Consider the following 21,847-nt stretch of genomic DNA (forward strand, 5'->3'; position numbering starts at 1 on the left):
AGAAAATCAATGCAAACTAAATCTCTGTGTGCGTCTCAATCAGAGCTATTTCACTGACAAGGGTGTGGGTGCGAGTGAGAGTTAATGGCCTGATTATTGCTCAATACTGAAATTTTACCAATAAATAATAACTGAACACAGAAAATAAAATAAAAGAAATTACACACAGTTACCATTTAGTTTTAATTAAGATTAAGTATTTAGTGATTAAACTGCGTTTACATTAAAGACATAGAAAACAAACTGCTATTGTTTGTGAAAGATCATTAGTTCTCGTTGTATTTCCAGTGTTTTGAGCAGCAGATGTCGTCTGTGCTGTGATTCGAGCGATTTAAAACAGTGAATCATTTGTGAAGCAATTGATTCAGTTGAACTGGAGTTATGAAAAGATCCGTTTCTCCATTACTGAATAAATCCGTGTTTATCATCTGATTCACTAAATACGGACCGAAATGAGAGGCACCTCTTCTATTACTAGTGTAAAAGAATGATCAACTGCCTTTACAATGTTTGTAAAAACTATAAAGCAGACTGACGACGTTGTTTTTAAATTTAAACACTTTAAATGATTAAAACCACAAACCTTTCTTCAGCTCAAACAGACGCAGGAACGCGGCGCCGATCTATGACGTCACAGCACCAGCTCAAAAATAAAAGTCCTGTTCACACGCTGCTGTGTCCAAAAAAGTGCACAGGTAAAGAACATTCAAATAATAAAACATCCCAGAGAATTGTTCTTAGAGAAATACATACTGAAATGGTGTTAAATGGTGTGCTGAAAATCACCTCCAACGAAAGTATACACACACAGTGGAGATTTTAGTTAGTTAGAGAATAATCTAAAAACTGAAAATCTGAAGGAATATTAGCTGTGGGTATACCACTGTTATACTAACTTGTTTGACAAAATAACCAAGGCGTTTTCAATGAAAAACGTTATTTTGTGGAAAACTAAAATATTACTCTTACCGTTTCTACTATGATTATTCATGTGAACTGATTGAGGGTAGATTGATATGAGTTAAGACTGTTTTGGAGAAGCACTAGGTTGTGAGGTTTGTTCTAGGTTCGTGGTTATACAACCTAGTGAAACTTTTCTTTCTCATACAAGTGTTTGCACTTTTCTGTTTTCTGTTTCCAGTTAAGTTGCCATTTTCTTTAATGTCACTGAATGTTAGGGGCATTCAAAATAAGGTTAAAAGAAAAGCAATGTTTTTATTTTGTAAAAGTAATGGTTCTCACTGTATTTTTCTACAAGAAACACACTCTGTTTTAACGGATACTGCTTTTTGGTCTACTCAATGGGGAGATAAGTTGCTACTTAGCCATGGTTCCTCCCACTCCGCAGGTACTGCAATTTTATTTAATAACTGTCCAATGAAGGTTATTTCTTCTAGAACTGATTTAAGTGGACACTGGCTAGTGGCTGTTTTAGATATTGAACATATTTTTTTAATTTTGGTTTACGTATATGGCCACAATAATTCTAAAATGAACCATAATTTACTTAATGAGGTCTCTTCTGTAATCTCTGATTTAAAGAGAGTATACCCTACAGATAATATTGTTGTAGGTGGGGATTTTAATGTTGTACCAGACGAGACACATGATAGATATCGGCTGCGTTCGAAACCGCATACTCAATGAGTAGGTACTTAATTTCAATAAGTACTTACTTAACGAGCGCTAAAAAAGTACGTACTCTACAGCCAAATCTCGTTGAGTATGGATGTGATCTGCACGTCTTCCGCCATGTTGACGTTATCATGTGACCAACGACGTTATAACAAGTGCAACAACTTAACATATAGCGACAGGTTTAATTCATCTTTCTATAAATATTTTGATATTGAAATTTGTTCATTTTGTGGTCATGTTGAAGAAACAGTTGTTCTTTTATTGTGATTGTAGTATAACAGATACGTTTTGGGTTCATTTAGGTTTTTGTATTTTTTAATTCTTAAAGAAATAATTTTTTTCAGGAAAACCCAAATTCTTTATTTTTTGAAAAAGTTATTTATTTTGTTTTGTATTCAAAATTGTTTATCCACACGCAAAGCTAGCTTAAATTCTTGTTGAATTTCTCTTTTCATCCCTGAAGCTTATCAATAACAAAAACAAATCCAATTTTTGATAAACGATGATGTGAATATTTTGATTATTCAGAGATATTTAATCATATTTCCCCGTGTATATAATTGCATACTATGATGTAAGCAAGCCTAATAGTTATGTTTTTAGTTTTTCTCATTATGATTGTTCATTGTTAAAGATAAATACCATCTTTCCCTGAGCCTGTAATTGTAAGTTAGGTAGTATTAGTAATAAAATGAAAATAAGCACAACAGGTGCTCAAACACCTCATAGCATCAGTAACACAACAACCCTACCTAGTACATCTTCCTCCATGTTTGCAATATCTGCACAAAGGAGACGTGGATCAGCTGCTTGAAGATCTTGTGTTTGGAGGTGTTTTTTGAGGATTTTACACTCAAAAAATGTAAGTATTACTACTTAGAAATTAAGATTACCTCAGAATGCACTGATCAATAATAATGATAAATGCTGACCTATAATTAATTATATTTTTTAGTACAACAAGCATGTTTTTTTATCAAGTAATTAATGCATATGTTAATGAAACTTATATTTTATTTACTGATAACAACATGGATATACATAAATAAAGACACATGGAACAAAGCTTTATTCAGACATATTGGTATTTTAGTCTTTCTCTAGATGCTCTCGCTGGCTCTTTGGTCTCTGAGGATGAAGAGACCACAGCAACATCTGGTCCAGATGAGACAAAGGGCAGGTGGAGTGATGGAGGGTCTCATCGATGGCACTTGACCATTTCCAGGATGCTGCTGTGGATTTCTCTTTTCTCGATGCACACACCAGTCTGCAGCAGACATTTCAGATCATACAAAGATGCACAAATACAATACAAAAGTTGTCATTTTAACAGCACAATTTCATTAGATCTCTGTATTAGAAGTAACAAAATTACCAAACTTTATATTAAGTTACAGATTTAACTTTTTTCCCCACAAATGCTGCTGTCACCTTTCCTTTCAGGTCCTGCTCCACCGCAAAATATCTGGCAGCACTGCTTCATCAGTCACTCTTCACCGGACAAGCATACTTGTCTCATCTGTCACTGTAACATCCACACAAGATTCAGTTCCCTCTGATTCGTGTGCTCAATACTACATTTATGAGGTAGCTGTTGTGTTAATTGGCTTTGTATCCAATACAAATGTTCCTGAATTTATCAACAGTACTATTAGACAAATGAAATAGATAACTCATGTTTACTTGTTTACTAACTATATGTTTATTTACATTACATTAATCTAAAGCAGTGTTGACAACAGAGAATTCTACATAAACTCACACAACGTCCATCACTCGTTTAGATGTCTGTTTGGTGTTGTGATGTGCTCATTTAATTCTCTCAGAACATGTTCCTGTCAGTTGTTAAACATTTAGTAATCATCTTTAAGATGCCTATGGTCGCTATACGTAATAAAACGTGTTTTACAGCGAAATCACAAATATACTTTAACGTTACACGTATTGACACCTAATGCAAATCAGCAGTTTACGATAGAGTAGCTCAACAAATACGATTTTAAGACAGGGAACCGTGTTCTGGTTTGTATACTCACATTTGTAAACACTCTCGTTGCGGTTCCCAATCACGTTCGATGAAGACGTTTTGGCCTCCTGTGGCCTCCTGGGATTGAAAAGTGTGCATCAGATGAACACTTCAGAATCTGGGCTGAAGCAGTAGGACATCCGGGGATTTCTCGCCTACTCTTTTATGAAAACTGAGGTTTCGAAAGTACTTCTTTCTTCACGTACTCTTTTTTCCTACTGTATAGTAGGTAAGTAGGCATATTCGAAGCATACTGCTCAGCAGTGCCCCAACATACAGGTTCACTGGTCCCTTGGCTCAGGGGCGACCTCAAATTTAAGGTACCTCTCAAGAGTTAGATGTTTTAATTCAGTTCATGAGGAGAGGCCTCAGCAAACTGACAGCTTGTCACCCGCACAGGGGCTTGAACCCTGGACCCTCAGATTAAAACTCTGTTGCTCTACCGACTGAGCTATCCGGGCCAACTGCACGACAGCAGAAAATGTGCATTCTCTGTCTGCTTACAGTTTGTGGCACTACAGGATGAAGGCCACAGACTATTAGGGCAGAGACAGATAGGCTCCTCCTGGCAAGTTTGGAACAGTGACATTGAAAGAATGGACTCTTTTCACAACAGTTTGCTAACATTTATTCAGCCTGGACAGAGAAGTAAATGGTGCAAGAAGTTCATAATGAGCAGTTTTAATCATTTGCCTTTTAGTAAAGGTTTCCGTGGAGAGGAGCCTTTGCGGGTGATCTTTGTTTTTGGGGTTCCTGCTTACAACTGAGCTGTATTGGAGTGTCAAGAGTGAAACTGGCCACCAGCCAATGGACAGTGGAACGAAGCGCGCCTCATCACGTTCTGTACTTGCGGCCTTTGCGCTTTCTGTGTCGCAGCTCCAGATTTCTTTAGCCTGCATGGAAAGACAGCACTCTCTCGTACATGACGGGATACAAACAAAGATGGCTTCAGCTCCTTTTGCCCTATCAGTGACTTGTGCATTTCAAGCATTCTTTTCAGATGGCTAAAAGCTGGAGTCAGGCACTTGCGTTGGTGGTATAGTGGTGAGCATAGCTGCCTTCTAAGCAGTTGACCTGGTTTCGATTCCCGGCCAACGCATTAGTTTTGGCTCTGGCTGACGTTGAAGCAGAACTCCTTCTGTGACCTCTGTCAGCACCAAACACTTTTGGATGAGTCGTTCAACAGCAGAAAAAAGCTTGTTCTCCCCCTCGGGGAATTGAACCCCGGTCTTCCGCGTGACAGGCGGAGATACTGTCCACTATACTAACGAGAAGCTGTACCCACTGTTCTTCGCCCCCAGCCGACTTGACTTCACCGACATCAGCATAAGGAGCCACTACTCCATGAAAAAAAACCAAATCAACCTGCCTTGATCTTATTGAGTCTCCCAATATCTTGAATGCTACACATTACAGGGGGTCCTCATTTGGACCACTTTACTATTATTACTATTTTTTTTACTATTCATAATGGGAACGTGAAAAAAAGGATGGGAAATCATGTAGCAGTAACATCGCATTTACGTGGATCATATCGCCCACTGCTAGAATTCTACCACTGAACCACTAATGCTCGGAAAGGAGGGCGAACGTTTGGAATAACACCGCATTTACGAGTATATTGCCCACTGCTAAACTTCGTCAACCTATAGATAAAGTGAACAAGTTTTATAGGCATTTGACGAATATAGACGGACTAATGAGTTTCTGAAAAGATTCGGCAGGGAACGGGGTTTGGTCGGTATGCAAAGGTTGGAGCTCACCCGAGACCCGGGTCCGATTCCCGGCCAATGCAGGAATGGAGTTCTTTTAATTCAATTCAATTCAATTCAAGTTTATTTGTATAGCGCTTTTCACAATACGAATCGTTGCAAAGCGCTGTACAAAAGTTTAGGCTACTACAATATATTTAGTAATTTTAGTATTTAGTGGTGAATACTGTATGTCAAGTCGATGTACATATGATATAAATGTTAAAATCAGTAACTGTGTAATCAAACAGATGATGAACACTAATTGCAATGATTATGTGCTGTGATCAAACTTGTAAGAAAATTATGTAGTGCTGTATGTTGTTTCAAGGCTGGCATCATCTGCGGTCCTCTGAGGGGTCGGCATCATCTCTTCTTCTGAATCCAGACTGAATCTTGTGTAAATCCTAGTTACCACGGGATGGAAATCCCGTGGCAGAAACAGAGAAACAAATAGAGAAATAATTAGCGTAGCTGCTGTTCCAACTTCCAACCAAACAAAAATGATGTGTTTAGCCCAAGCCGAAGAATATTAATGTGCATGTGATCAGATGTAACTGAAGTACAACGTTATGAGATACATTATGTGAATGCTTGGCTAAAGAGATGAGTCTTTAATCTAGATTTAAACATAGAGAGTGTGTCTGAACCCCGAACGTTATCAGGAAGGCTATTCCAGAGTTTGGGACCCAAATGAGAAAAGGCTCTCCCTCCTTTAGTGGACTTTGCTATCCTAGGTACTACTAAAAGTCCAGAGTTTTGCGACCTTAGGGAGCGTGAGGGATTGTAGCGTAGTAGGAGACTAGTTAGGTATGCAGGAGCTAAACCATTAAGGGCCTTAAAGGTAAGAAGTAATATTTTGTAAGTGATACGGAACCTAATAGGTAGCCAGTGTAGAGACTGTAAAACTGGGGTAATATGATCATATTTTCTTGATCTGGTAAGGACTCTAGCAGCTGCATTTTGGACTACCTGTAGCTTATTTATTGAAGAAGCAGGACAACCACCTAGTAGTGAATTACAATAGTCCAGTCTAGACGTCATGAATGCATGAACTAACTTTTCTGCATCAGAAACAGGTAACATGTTCCGTAGCTTAGCAATGTTTCTAAGATGGAAGAATGCTGTTTTAGTAACATAGGAAATATGATTTTCAAAAGACAGGTTGCTGTCTAATATAACACCCAGATTTTTGACTGTAGAGGAAACAACAGTACATCCGTCTAATTGCAAGTTGTAGTTTAGGAGATTCTGTGTACTCTTTTTTGGTCCAATAAGTAATATCTCAGTCTTATCTGAATTTAACAGTAGAAAATTATTGGTCATCCAGTCTTTCACATTTTTAACACACTCTGTTAACTTTGCTAAGTTAGAAGTTTCATCTGGTCTTGTTGAAATATATAGTTGAGTGTCATCAGCATAACAATGGAAACTAATCCCATATTTCCTAATAATATTACCAAGGGGTAACATGTAAATTGAAAATAGTAGAGGACCTAGGACAGATCCTTGTGGCACTCCATACTTTACTGGTGTTAGCTGCGATGACTCCCCATTTAAATACACAAAGTGATAGCGATCGGACAGGTATGATCTGAACCATCTTAATGCCTGCCCTTGAATACCTGTATAGTTTTGTAATCGATCTATGAGTATTTCATGATCTATAGTGTCGAACGCAGCACTAAGATCAAGTAAAACTAGCAATGAGACGCAGCCTTGATCTGCCGCAAGTAGCAAGTCGTTTGTGATTTTTACAAGTGCAGTTTCTGTGCTATGATGGGGCCTGAAACCTGACTGAAATTCTTCAAAGATATTATTATTTTGCAAGAAGGAGCACAATTGAGCAGACACAACTTTTTCTAGAATTTTAGACATAAATGGAAGATTAGAAATGGGTCTGTAATTTGCCAGTTCACTAGGGTCTAGCTGTGGTTTCTTAATAAGAGGTTTAATAACTGCTAGTTTGAATGGTTTTGGGACATGACCTAAAGATAATGATGAGTTAACAATATTAAGAAGCGGTACTTCTGCTACAGGTAACAACTCTTTTAGTAATTTAGTGGGTACAGGATCTAATAGGCATGTTGTTGGTTTAGATGTGGTGATAAGTTTATTTAATTCTTTCTGTTCTATAGTTGTAAAGCACTGCAGTTTTTCTTCCGGTGTAATGACTAATGTTGAAGTATCAGTTGCAGTAGTAACTATATTTGTTATTGTATTTCTAATGTTGTCTATTTTATCAGTAAAGAAATTCATAAAGACATTACTATTAAACTGTGCAGGAATATTCAGGTCAGGAGGTGTTTGGTTATTTGTTAATCTAGCCACTGTGCTAAATAAAAACCTTGGATTGTTTTGGTTTTTTTCTATGAGTTGGTGGATATACTCGGCTCTAGCAGCTTTTAAAGCCCGTCTATAGCTGGACATACTGTTTTTCCACGCAATTTTAAAAACTTCTAAGTTAGTTTTTCTCCATTTACGCTCAAGATTACGAGTTTCTTTTTTTAGAGAATGGGTATTACTGTTGTACCATGGCGCAGTACGTTTTTCTCTAACCTTTTTTAGCTTGATTGGGGCAACAGCTTCTAATGTATTAGAGAAGATAGTGCCTATGTTACTAGTCATTTTGTCTAGTTCATGTTTATTTATGGGTGCACAGAGCAGTTGAGATAAATCAGGCAGGTTATTTGCGAATCTATCTTTGGTAGCAGGAACAATAGTTCTGCCCAGACGATAGCGCGGAGCTATATAGTTAACATCAGTGATACGCAGCATGCACGATACGAGGAAATGATCGGTAACATCATCGCTTTGAGGTACGATATCTATATCAGTAAGATCAAGTCCGTGCGATATAATTAGATCTAGTGTATGATTAAAACGATGAGTGGGCCCAGTGACTTTTTGTTTGACTCCAAAAGAGTTTAACAGGTCAGTAAACGCAAGTCCTAACGCATCATTTGTATTATCAACATGAATGTTAAAATCTCCAACAATTAATGCTTTATCAAAATTAACCAATAGGTCAGAAAGGAAATCTGCAAATTCTTTTAGGAAGTCTGTATACGTCCCTGGAGGTCTATACACAGTAGCCAGAGCAAGTGATAGGAGAGATTTATTTTGCATATCTGACAGAGTAACATTAAGTAGGAGTACTTCAAATGAATTAAACCTGTACCCTGTTTTCTGAGTAACATTGAAAATATCACTATAAATTGTTGCAACACCACCGCCACGACCGATCTGACGAGGCTCATGCTTATAACAGTAGTTTGGTGGAGTAGACTCATTCAGACCAATAAAATCATTTGGTTTTAGCCAAGTTTCAGTCAAGCAGAGTACATCAAAACTATTATCTGTGATTATTTCATTTACAATAAGTGCTTTGGGTGCGAGTGATCTAATATTTAGGAGCCCAAGTTTAATTAAGTTGTGTGTGTGTTTGCATGTGTGTAAGGTTCTTTAAAATGAAGCCTGATTTACTTGAAGGACCCCCTGTAATGTGTAGCATTCAAGATATTGGGAGACTCAATAAGATTAAGGCAGGTTGATTTGTTTTTTTCATGGAGTAGTGGCTCCTTATGCTGATGTCGGTGAAGTCAAGTCGGCTGGGGGCGAAGAACAGCAGGTACAGCTCCTCGTTAGTATAGTGGACAGTGTCTTCGCCTGTCACGCGGAAGACCGGGGTTCGATTCCCCGACAAGGAGACCCAGCTCTTTGCTGCTGCTGAACGACTCATCCAAAAGTTTTTGGTGCTGACAGAGGTCACAGAAGGAGTTCTGCTTCAACGTCAGCCAGAGCCAAAACAAATGCGTTGGCCGGGAATCGAATCCGGGTCAACTGCTTGGAAGGCAGCTATGCTCACCACTATACCATCAACGCAAGTGCCCAACTCCAGCTCTTAGCCATCTGAAAAGAATGCTTGAAATGCACAAGTCACTGATAGGACAAATGGAGCTGAAGCCATCTTTGTTTGTATCCCGTCATGTACGAGAGAGTGCTGTCTTTCCATGCAGGCTAAAGAAATCTGGAGCTGCGACGCAGAAAGCGCAAAGGCCGCAAGTACAGAACGTGATGAGGCGCGCTTCGTTCCACTGCCCATTGGCTGGTGGCCAGTTTCACTCTTGACACTCCAATACAGCTCAGTTGTAAGCAGGAACCCCAAAAACAATGATCACCCGCAAAGGCTCCTCCCCACGGAAACCTTTACTAAAAGGCAAATGATTTATACAATGAGGAAAAAAAAAAAAAAAAAAAAAAACTCAAGTCGTCTCTCCACCTTCTTGGGCCTGTGCACTCGCTGCACTAAACCACTACGCTCACCAAGGGTAATCTAGGGTGCCGACACCTGTCAACGTGATTTTAACCCCCCCTTCCCCTCACTGTAAATGGGAGGAGTAAAAGTTAAAAAAGAAGAGGTCATTACTGCCACCTCCATTTTTCATCCGGGTGCAGTGCATGCTGTCCGTGGTGTCCTCTGCAGCCCACATCTAGCCAAACAAAAAGCATACAAAACACCCACAGACGTAGTCGTGGCTGAGAGGTTAAGGCGATGGACTCGAAATCCATTGGGGTCTACCCGCGCAAGTTCGAACCCTGCCGACTACGAAGCCCTTTGACATCTTGGCTGTTTGCGACAGCAACTGTGCCTTTTCAGCTTTTCCTGGAAGCTGCATTTTTTCCCCTCTAACTCCAATTGCTGCACGACATCTGGTCTCCCCACATCTCTTTTCAAACAGTGTTTCAACAGAACCAAGTCCAATGGAAGAGCTTTTAGGTGCTCTGATATAACTGTGCGTTCACACCGCCGCCGGCGAGAGCGTCAAAATTCGCTCTAGTCGCCCTGCATGCAACGCTGTAGAAAGATTCCTTGACGCTCTGACGATCGAACGGTTGGTCTTGTATTTAAAGCGGCCGCAAAGCAAACAAGCATGTCGATCTTGTGCAGACTGACCACAAGTAGGGTTAACCTCATTAAATATTTTAAACATGAAAATAAGAAATTGAATTTAATATAGTTACATGTTTGCTAACGAAATAAACCAATTAAAAGCCATTTGCATGGATTTTTGGGATTTTTGGGTTTTGTGTTCATGGTTAAGTGCAAACTTAAAAATAGGGACACGTCCTAGATTATGGGGAATCCCGCCACAGCAATAATTAACTTCTCCATTTTCCTTGGGAACTAATGTGGCCGGAACCAAGTTTACAGGACTGCGTTCTTTGGAAACCTCTCAGCGGTGAACTTCTACATTCCGATTGGTTGCCGCCGAGCCGCGTCATAGCTCATTACCATAAAGTTGACCTGACTTCAACTCTCCCCGACGCCCACACCGCCCAAAACGCGCCGCGCCGCTCTCGCCGCTTCTCGCCGCCGGCTCACATTGAAAATGAATGACTTCCGGCCACTTTGACGCTCTCGCCGCCGGCGGTGTGAACGCACAGTAACAGTGATAAAGAAAACCGCTCATTATGAACTTCTTGCACCATTTACTTCTCTGTCCAGGCTGAATAAATGTTAGCAAACTGTTGTGAAAAGAGTCCATTCTTTCAATGTCACTGTTCCAAACTTGCCAGGAGGAGCCTATCTGTCTCTGCCCTAATAGTCTGTGGCCTTCATCCTGTGGTGCCACAAACTGTAAGCAGACAGAGAATGCACATTTTCTGTTGTCGTGCAGTTGGCCCGGATAGCTCAGTCGGTAGAGCATCAGAGTTTTAATCTGAGGGTCCAGGGTTCAAGCCCCTGTGCGGGTGACAAGCTGTCAGTTTGCTGAGGTCTCCCCTCATGAACTGAATTAAAACGTCTAACTCTTGAGAGGTACCTTAAATTTGAGGTCTCTCCTGAGCCAAGGGACCAGTGAACCTGTATGTTGGGGCACTGCTGAGCTTTCCCAAACCAACCCAGCCGAGTGGCACGCCATGGTCGTGTAGTGGTTAGTACTCAGCGTTGTGGCTGCAGCAACCCCAGATTGAATCCGTGTCACGGCAGGCTTTTTGTGCGGGTGAATACAATGCCGAGTTCCATTCTGCCACCTCCATTTTTCATCCGGGTACGGTGCAAGTTATACTATACCACCAACTCAGGCGGTGGACCCTGGCTTTCGTGGCCAGAAAAGAATGTTGGAAGTGCATGAGTCACTGACAGGGCCAAAGGAGCTGAAGCCCAAGGTTTGGATCCCGTCATGTACGAGAGAGTGCTGTCTTTCCATGCTGGCTAAAGAAATTTGGAGTTGCGATGCAGAAAGCGCAAAGGCCGCGAGTACAGGACGTGATGTGGCGCGCTTCGTTCCACTGCCCATTGGCTGGTGGCCAGATTCACTCTTGACACTCCAATACAGCTCTGTTGTGAGCAGAAAAGAATGCTGGAAGTACATGAGTCACTGACAGGGCCAAAGTAGCTGAAGCCCAAGGTTTGGATCCCATCATGTCATGAGAGTGCTGTCTTTCCATGCTGGCTGAAAAAAAATGTGAAGTTGCGACACAGGAAGCGCAAAGGCTGCAAACACGGTCCATGAGAAAGCACGCTTTGCTCCAATGCACATTGGTGCGTGGTCAGATTTAGTCTGCTATTGAAACTGCAGTGCAGCTCTGCTGTGAGCAGAGCACCCAAAAATACAGGTCACTCGGAAAGGTTCCCCTCCACGGAAATCTTTAGTAAAAGGCGAAAGATTTATGCGTCTATGAAGAGAAACTCGAGTTGTGTGCCCATGCGCTTGAGCATGTGCGCTCCCTGTGGTAAACCACTATACTCACAAAGGGTAATCTAGGGTGCCGATAAGATTTTCATCTCCCCCTCACTCCAAATGGGAGGAGTAAAAGTTAAAAAGTCTCTTCCATCATCCATTCTCGCCTGCCACACAGGAGGCCTGGCTCTGATTCCCGGGCAAATGCAGGAACAGAGTTCTTTTAAGTAAGGGGTGTGTGTTTTCATGTGTGTGGGATTCTTTAAAATGAGCCTTGAAGGCCAAGCCTGATTTGCTAGAAGGAGCTCCAAACTTTGCATATTGACCCAACCCCCCTTTCCCTGGATTTGACGTGTAACAGTTACGCACCATTACTAAATCCAGGGCAATGTGAAGGCCGAAGTTCTCCCAGCCGAACATTGGTGATTCAGTGGTAGAATTCTCGCCTGCCACGCGGGAGACCCGGGTCCGATTCCCGGCCAATGCAGGAACGGAGCTGTTTTAATTAAGTTGTGTGTGTGCTTGCATGTGTGTAAGGTTCTTTAAAATGAAGCCTGATTTACTTGAAGGAGCTCCAACCTTTGCACACCGACCAACCCCCGTTCCCTGCCGAATCTTTTCAGAAACTCATTAGTCCGTCTATATTCGTCAAATGCCTATAAAACTTGTTCACTTTATCTATAGGTTGACGAAGTTTAGCAGTGGGCAATATACTCGTAAATGCGGTGTTAATTCCAAACTTTCTCCCTCCTTTCCGAGCATTGGTGATTCAGTGGTAGAATTCTAGCAGTGGGCGATATGATCCACGTAAATGCGATGTTACTGCCACACGATTTCCCATCCTTTTTTTCATGTTCCCATTATGAAAAGTAAAAAAAAATAGTAATAATAGTAAAGTGGTCCAAATGAGGACCCCCTGTAATGTGTAGCATTCAAGATATTGGGAGACTCAATAAGATCAAGGCAGGTTGATTTGTTTTTTTCATGGAGTAGTGGCTCCTTATGCTGATGTCGGTGAAGTCAAGTAGGCTGGGGGCGAAGAACAGCGGGTACAGCTCCTAGTTAGTATAGTGGACAGTATCTCCGCCTGTCACGCGTGGATCCTCGTGCTTGCAGCCCGACTCGTTGGTTTTCGACGTGACAGAAGCCTGTATTGCTGTCTGCTTGTTCTCATGTTATTAGCAGGCCAGCGTTAGATCGGCTCTTCCCTGGTGGTCTAGTGGTTAGAATTCGGCGCTCTCACCGCCGCGGCCAGGGTTCGATTCCCGGTCAGGGAAAGCTCTTTTGCCCCCCCTCCCCCCCCCCCAATGGCGGACTGTGAAATCAAGCTCTGTTGGCCGCTTTCAGAAGGCCGGCCCCCCCAAAAAAGGTGGGCACGTGAAAAACGAACTCCTTCGAGCCGCAGTCGAACCAGCGACCTAAGGATTGCCAAAACTCCTCCTACAGTCCTCCGCTCTACCAGCTGAGCTATCGAAGGCGCAGGTCCGTGGTAGTGTTAATTTCGTCAGACGAGACGAGACGAAATATGTTCGTCAACGACCTTTTTTTTCATGACTAAGACGAGACGATGACAAGACTGCACCACTGTCCAAAAACGCTGCCTAAGACTAAATTAACATGCATTATTGTTGACGAAAAAAGACGAGACGAAAATGTTTTGCATAAAATAAACTAAGATAAAATCTCTCTTCATTTTCGTCTACAATCGTCTCTGCTTTTTCATCAGCTGTTACGGCTTTAAAATATTCAAACTGCGCTTTGGCGCGCTGGCTGGCGCTGAGCCAGAGACGGACAAGCTCTGCGCTTGTCATATAATCACAACTATGCAGTGTTTTTAACCACATAACGCTTATTTTAGGTTTCAGACATTTAAATACACATAAGTACTAGTAAAAGGAGACATTTAGAGTTTGTAAAATACACACATAGGTCTATGGAAGCAGCAAATAACAATCTATTCAAATATAATTTGCCGATGTGTTTTATACATGTCACATACACAGGCTTAGTAACTAAAAAGTTCACTCTATTCCTCTTCTAGTTCACCAGCCACTTACTTGCATGTATTTCGGGAGAAACGGATGAATGTATATGTGCTGTAAATACGGCTGACAGGACTCTCTGAACAGCAGCGCGAACAAACATGGCCGCGCCCATCTCACGTTACAGATTACGATCCAGATCATTTATATAGGATTTTAAACGACGAAACATACTAATTCACCCATATTTGTGAATCGGAATATTAGATAGTTCATGGCATGGTAAGCAAGTGTGTGAGTATTCTGGATAAAAAAGGAAAAACGAAATAAAAGCGATCTATCTGTCATATAGTGTTATTGTGTCTGTGTTGTGTCACGTGACAAGCTTGATGCGTCGCCATGGAAACAATAAGGACGAACGTTCTAAAAAAACGGTCGCTTAAAAAAAACTCACTCTCAGGGGTTCGCTAGAATATTTTAAACTCACCACTGAAAGGGTTAATCATTTGTGAATGTGTCTCCTAAATCAGAAATTGAAAACCAGACACGTTTAACATTTGCATTCAACAAAAATCATTCAACAAGTGTATTTTGTCAGGTAATTATGACATTTAACCAATGTTTGAGATATGTGAAACACTTTTTTTACTGAAATGTGTATCAGTAATAATCTCAGTTACATATATATATATATATATATATATATATATATATGTGTGTGTGTGTGTGTGTTATTTTAAAAAAAGACTACAATTTTTTGACTAAACCTAGACTAAAATATATTGAGTTCTTTTTTGACTAAAACTAGACTAAAATTAAAATACTTTTAGTCGACTAAAACTTGACTAAGATACCTTGAGTTTTCTTTTGACTAAAACTAGACTAAAATGACGAGACTTTTAGTCGACTAAAACTTGACAAACAAAAAAAGATATGTAAATGACTAAATATGACTAAAACTAACAAGGACATTTGGCACAAGACTAAGACTAAGACTAAATTAAAAATAGGTGACGAAATTAACACTAGTCCGTGGGGTGACAACCTCGGCCTATTAGGTTTCTGCAGCTCGACTGCTGGCCAAAAAACGGCTTTCGACGCAGGAAGACGTGTGGCCCTTTTTCGAAGAGGGAAGCAAAGAGGAGCCCGCCTTCCCATACCAGGGAGTCGAACCCGGGCCGCCTGGGTGAAAACCAGGAATCCTGACCGGTAGACCATATCGGAACTGGTCAGTGGAAGCCTTGTCCGGGTAAAAAAAAAGATTCCAAAAATACTCACGCCACGCATTCGACATAACAAGCGTGGTCTTGCATTGTAACCGTTATCTCAAGGAAAAACAGCCTATCGCCGGTCTGTCAAGGTACAGAAATGAAAAAATCATGAGATTAACAATGAAACTGAGACGCGGTTTTAACCGGGTAAGTTGCTGATTATTGGCTAGTTCGGATTTCATTTCGTGTCCAACTTTTTCTCAAAGCCCGGGTGGCACGTAGGAATAGGGCAACAATTCGGCAAGCCCGTGACATCAAAACCAAACTGCATTACGCAAAAATCAGAGAGCGAGCCAGCCAGGAGTCGAACCTAGAATCTTCTGATATTTATTTTTTTTTTAATTGAAAAAATTCCATAATACAATTATCAAGCATGTGTTTCACAGTAGACATCTTAAAAACATAAATGATTAAACACACATTAAAAATACTTAACATTGTCAGCAATAAAGTAATAAAAAATTCCTTTCAAAACTAATCAGATATATGAATGAAATTACAAACAATAAAGAACATCAACAATACAAAACAATATTGCTTTCCACACAGATAGTTATTCACTCTCGGAAAGGAGTATCACAGCTCGTCATCACGTGTTGCGAGACAAAACAGTACTTAAGAACAGAAACATTCTCCAAACTTTTTAAAATTGCACATCTATTCCATTCTCATCTAAAATTACACATACATCATTAGTAAAAACATTGTAAAAGAACCCCATTTGATCTTCTTGCTTAAAATAATAAAACAGGCATTGTACATATTTTTCGACTTTTCTTTTAAAAACATACCATAAATCCATTATCCATTTTTCCTTCTTTGCCACCACTCTCCTTTCCCATATAGCACTCTTAATTAACATTATCAAAAGGTTGATGACCATTTTGTTCTTGTTCTTTCTTTGTATTCCCAACATTAAAATCCTGCCCCAGTCCATCTCCTCTCCATCCTCCCCTTTCAACCTTAAAATCATATTCTTACATTTCTCATTAAAATCATCCAGTTTTATACAATGTAAAAACAGATGTAAAAATCCCTCCTCCTCCTCATTACACACTTTACATACAGCACTTGATTCCATACCAATTTTGTTTAAAATATTGTCAGTAAAAATCACTTTATGCCTAATTAAGAACTCTAAATTTTCCAGCTTTGTCTGTATCATTTTCCCTTTCATGTTTCCCCAAATATCACATTCCTTCACACCCTTGTACTTATCTATCCAGTAATTGTTGACCACCGGTTTTTTAAAGACCCCATCTCTAAAAACACTATAAAAATCTTTCACCTGACATTTATTAAAATCATATTGTTTTTCTCCCAATCCCACATATATTTCATTTTGTTGCTCTCCGTCCTCCTTATTTTTGATTCCCTCTATCCATTCTTTCGGTATCGATCTCTTGATCATTTCATATTTATTAGTTACTTCCTGTCTGCTGCACTCCTCCTTTGCTTCCTCCATTGCGTCTATAACCACTTGTACGGGTAAAAATCCTTCTTTAACTTCATATAAAATGTCTCTCACTTTTAAAATTCCCGCCTCCCACCATTTCTTAAAAAACAACTGCCTCCCCTGATTTAAAATACTCTGATTTAAAAAAAGAGGTTGATTTAAAATGTTTTCCCTACCCCTCGGAATAAAATGCACACTTGATAAAAACTTTCCCCATGCTCCCAGCAGTTCCCTATAAAAATCCGGCATCCTCTCAGTCATCCATAATTTAGTCTTCATCCATAAAATATTCCTTCCCAGATTAAATTTACTGCCTTTATTTAAAAAGTAGTCCATTGTTCCCTTCCATCCTGCTGTGTGTGATTTGTCTAAAAACTTTTTTACCAATTTTACCCTTAGAGCGTTCTTTCTATGTTCAATGTCAATTAATCCCATTCCTCCCTTCTCTCCCTCCCCTATTAAAGTATTGTGTGCTATTCTTGGGGGCTTCCCATCCCATAAAAACTCTGAAAAACATTTCTTCAGCCTCTTTTCCGCCCATAATGGCACTGGGTTTACATATAAAATGTACCATAATTTTGACACCATTAAAAATTAATAATTAAAACTTTCCCCGTCAAAGTCAGCGTTCTTAATTTCCAAAAAATCAATCTCCTTTCAATCCCCCCTATCACTTCCTCCCACATTGTTTCTCCTGCTTTTCGCTCATCCCGCCCCATATGTACCCCTAAAATCTTTATGTCCCTTGATTCCTTAAAATTAAAATGCTCTGTTAGAACCTGTGCCCCTCCAAACCTCATATACACTGTCTTCTCTTCATTCACTTTTGCCCCTGATCCTCTACAATAATTCTGTACAATCTCCATAGCTTTTATTACACTTTCCAGATCTTTTAACATTAGCGTTGTATCATCTGCATATTGAAAAATTTTACTCTCTTCTCCCTCAAACCGTATCCCTTTTACGCCTTTATCCTGCTCCATTGCCAGCCCTAGAGGCTCTGCTACCAAAGAGTATAGTAGGGCTGACAATGGGCATCCCTGTCTTATGGATCTTGTTAATTTAAAAGCTTGTGTTAAAAACCCATTGCACTTTATTTTTGTCATAGCTCCCTTGTATAAAATTTTCACCCATTTTATAAAATTCTCACCAAACCCAAACCCTTTTAAGATATCAAATAAAAACTGGTGTTCTACTCTGTCAAAAGCTTTTTCAAAATCCAAGCTTATAATAAAACCATTCATATTTTTTTCGTTAATATATCTTATTGCATCCTTTATACTTATAGTTGTGTCCGCTATATCCCTTCCCTTCACTCCATATACTTGGTTAGTCTTTATTATTTTCGGCATAACTTCTTTTAATCTGTTTGCTAAAATCTTTGATAATATTTTTAAATCTGAATTCAGCATAGTGATTGGTCTGAAATTTTTTAGGTCTGTTTTATCTCCCTTTTTCTTATAAATTATTCTCATTAACCCCATTCCCATTCTAGTGCTTAATTCCCCTTTACTAAAAACATCATCATAAACCTCCTTTAAAATGTCAATCAAAACCTCTTTAAAAGCTATATAAAATTCACTCCCTAAGCCATCAATCCCTGGACTTTTTTTCCTATTTAACTCACTAATTGCATTTTCAATTTCTTCTTTCCTTATCTCCATTTCACATTCCTTTTTATCCTCCTCCCCTACCTTCGCTTTTAGCTGTCCCAATAATTCCTGCTTTTCCTCCTCCCGCACCCCCTCAGCACTAAACAATCCCTTGTAATATTCTTTCACTACATATAATATTCCCTCATTGTCCCCTACCACCACCTCGTCTTTCCTTCTTATCTCCTTAATCATCCCCGCCTTTGCTCTACTTCTTTCTAAATTAAAGAAAAATTTTGTACATTTTTCACCCTCCACTGTGTATTTCGCCTTACTTCTTAGCCTCGCCCCCTCATATTTTCCCTCCTCCATTTCCTTCAACCTGCCTTCTAATTCTTTTATTTTTTGTATATCTTTATCACATTTATTTAGTTCTTCTTCTAATTTTTCTTTGATTTTTTTCTCATTATACCTCTTGCTTTTTTGTATTAGTTTGCAGTATTTTATCGTATTTTTTTTAATTAAAAACTTCACATTCTCCCACCATATTCTGATATCTTCTCCATGCATCCCATTTCCTTTTTCTTTCTCAATAATCTCCTTAATACGTAAAACGTAATCTTCATTTTTTAAAATCTCTGTGTTTAAAACCCATACCCCTGGCCCTCTTTTCAATGACCCCCAATCTATTTTAATCAAAACTAGCTTATGGTCACTCAGACTTGTTTCTTCATACTTAATATCCCCAATAAAATCCTCAATATTCCTTGTACATAAAATAAAATCAATTCTTGATCTACAAATAAAGTTCCCCACCAACTGTCTTCTTGAGAATTCTTTCTTTTTCTCATTTCTTTCTCTCCACACGTCAATGCAATTATTTTCTTCCATTAAAAGTTTCAGCTCCTTTCTACCCATATCCGACTTAAAAACCATTCCCTCCCCCATATCCAATTTACTAAAAACTGTATTAAAATCCCCCAATAAGATGACCTCATTATGCTTCTTTAAAAAAGCCCTTAAGACATTAAAAAACTCCTTCTTTTCTTTCTCTTCTGTTGGTGCATGTACGTTAACTATTATCACAGTCTTCTCATCATACTTCAGTTCAATAGCCATACACTTCCCCTCACCATCCTTATATATTATTTTACCAAGGATCCCTCTATTTTCTTTAATTAGAAAAGCAACCCCTCTCCCCATTCTCCCATCACCATTATTATATAGAATCTCCCCTCCCCATCTTTCCCTTATCTTATTCATAAAATCATCCCTCCAATTTGTTTCTTGTAGTAAAATCAGGTCTTCCCCTTTACACATTTCCACCACCTTTTCAAATTTTCTAACATCCAAAAGTCCCCTCGCATTAAAAGTGACAGTCTTTAAAAGCATTAGACATATAAAAACATTTAAAATACCCATAAAATTAGTCCATGTCCTCCAACCCTGTCAAAACTTCAAATTTGTTCTTACTTTCAATCTCGGTTTCCTTCAACGCCTTCTTTCTTGCAGTCTCTATGTTTGGTACAACCCTTAGAGATCTCCTTCGCTTCGGTACCTTTGTGTGTGCTTCTTTTGTTTCCTCTTGTTCCTTTTCCTCTCCCAGTTCTTTGCTCCTCTGCTCCTCATCCTCCCGATTGTCCCAATCCTGTGATAGACCTTCCAAATTCACCATTTGCGAGCATAAATTAATTTCCTGCTGTGCCTCGCTCAAATCCTCATTTCTTTGTTCCTTCCTCTCCGCGTTATTTAAAATGCTTTGCAAACTGTCAGTTAAAACCATTTGTGTCCATTCTTCACCCTCATTACGTGTTTCCATTCTTTGATCGTTGCAATCATCCCTCTGTTCCGACCCTGTTTCTTCTCGTATGTTAAGTTCCTCTTCCCGTTGTCCGCTGTCTCCCCCATGCATCTGTCCGCTCACCTGCCGTTCTCCTCCGCTCTGCATCCAACATTCACATTTATCCAATGCCAGTTTGCAATCCGGGCACATCACAGCATTGCAGTTTCTCGCAAAATGGCCCCTCTCCCCACATTTAAAGCACGTAAAGGCAGGGCAATCTTTAACCACATGGTCCGGGCTCATGCACAGTCGACAGGTTTTAACCTGGTGACTGTGCATCACCCGGAAATATTGTGGACCCTCCGCCGTCTCAATTTTTGTGCTGTCTGTTTAGGTCTTACCGCCAATATTTTGCCTTCCCCAATCCGTTCCGAAATTGCTTTGATAATATCCATCGCTCTTAAATCCTTCAGTCCTTCCACATCAATTTTAACCGTCGCTTCTTTCAAGTATTCCCTCTCTTTCCTTGCCTCTTTATCCATTCGAAATCTTTCTCGTTGCCGTTGTCCTTGTCCATTGTCGTTTCCTTGCCGTGTTTCGTCCGCCATATCCAGTTCCTTTGCCGTTTTATCCGTCCGTAAAAAGAAATCTCACGCCCAAAAATCCCCCCCAAACAGCGATCGCTGCTGGGAGGAATAAACTACAAAAAATAAATGAAAAACTATACAAAAAACACTAAAACTTAAACAAGCAAAACGAAAATAAACACAGAATGAGGGAGAGCCTTTCTCTCCAAACTGCTGCCAACCACTTCCTGTTGCTCTCTAGCGCCTCAGGTGGCGGTATGGCCGTAAGCGAGGGCTGCTCCAAAAAGTGGGCTATTTAAAGATCAGCCTCCGTAAAAGCCAGCATATTATATAAATAGTGAAGAAAAGGCAAAAGCTTACAGCACCTGGTATTCCCAGGCTGTCTCTCGTCCAAGTACTAACCAGGGCCGACGCTGCTTAGCTTCCGAGATCAGACGAGATCGGGCGCTCTCAGCGCGGTATGGCCGTAAGCGAGGGTTGCTCCAAAAAGTGGGCTATTTAAAGATCAGCCTCCGTAAAAGCCAGCATATTATATAAATAGTGAAGAAAAGGCAAAAGCTTACAGCACCTGGTATTCCCTGGCGGTCTCCCATCCAAGTGTAACAATCGGCCTTATCAGCTGAGTTACAAGACTAAAATGGGGTCAGATTTAACTGTGAGAGATGACTGGTGGTTAAAAGAATGAGACATAAAAGAAGATTGGTTTAAATAGATTTGGTGTATTTACAAGGTTCACATGAAAGACTATAAAACAACACGATAAAACTAGGTAAACTCTGTTAAAAGAATACAGTTCATTTGTCCATTCCCTAAAACAGTCCAAGAATCCCAGTGTGTTGATAAGTCCAATGTGAGTGTCCACCAGTGCATGTACAATCCACAGAAAGTGTAATCCAAAGTTTGCAGGTGGTGAATGGAAAGGTGAGCTCTAAAATTAGCAACTCCTCAATCCAACAGTTTGGTGACTGTCCTTTGTTTGTCATGCTGCTCTCTTATACAGTTGTACTTCCTGCTTCCAACCATCCATTTATTAAAGACACACACACTTAAAATGTTAAGAGTAATAAAATGGCCT

General features: G+C 39.9%; 3 non-coding genes and 1 pseudogene across 3 annotated transcripts; 2 read left to right on the forward strand and 2 right to left on the reverse strand.

The window, feature by feature from the left end:
- Nucleotides 1-4,691: 4,691 nt before the first annotated feature.
- Nucleotides 4,692-4,763, forward strand: trnar-ucu (transfer RNA arginine (anticodon UCU)). The gene has a single exon. It is a non-coding gene; the product is annotated as a tRNA-Arg (tRNA).
- A 5,181-nt stretch (nt 4,764-9,944) lies between these two features.
- On the forward strand, nt 9,945-10,026 carry trnas-cga (transfer RNA serine (anticodon CGA)). Its single transcript has one exon. It is a non-coding gene; the product is annotated as a tRNA-Ser (tRNA).
- Nucleotides 10,027-12,002: 1,976 nt separating this feature from the next.
- Nucleotides 12,003-12,118, reverse strand: LOC141327215 (U5 spliceosomal RNA). Its single transcript, XR_012354524.1, has one exon. It is a non-coding gene; the product is annotated as a U5 spliceosomal RNA (small nuclear RNA).
- Nucleotides 12,119-21,125: 9,007 nt separating this feature from the next.
- On the reverse strand, nt 21,126-21,244 carry LOC141326913 (5S ribosomal RNA; annotated as a pseudogene).
- Between the last annotated feature and the right edge of the window lie 603 nt (nt 21,245-21,847).

Source organism: Garra rufa, chromosome 2 (genome assembly GCF_049309525.1).
Source record: "Garra rufa chromosome 2, GarRuf1.0, whole genome shotgun sequence".
In the NCBI taxonomy this organism is placed as follows: Eukaryota; Metazoa; Chordata; class Actinopteri; order Cypriniformes; family Cyprinidae; genus Garra; species Garra rufa.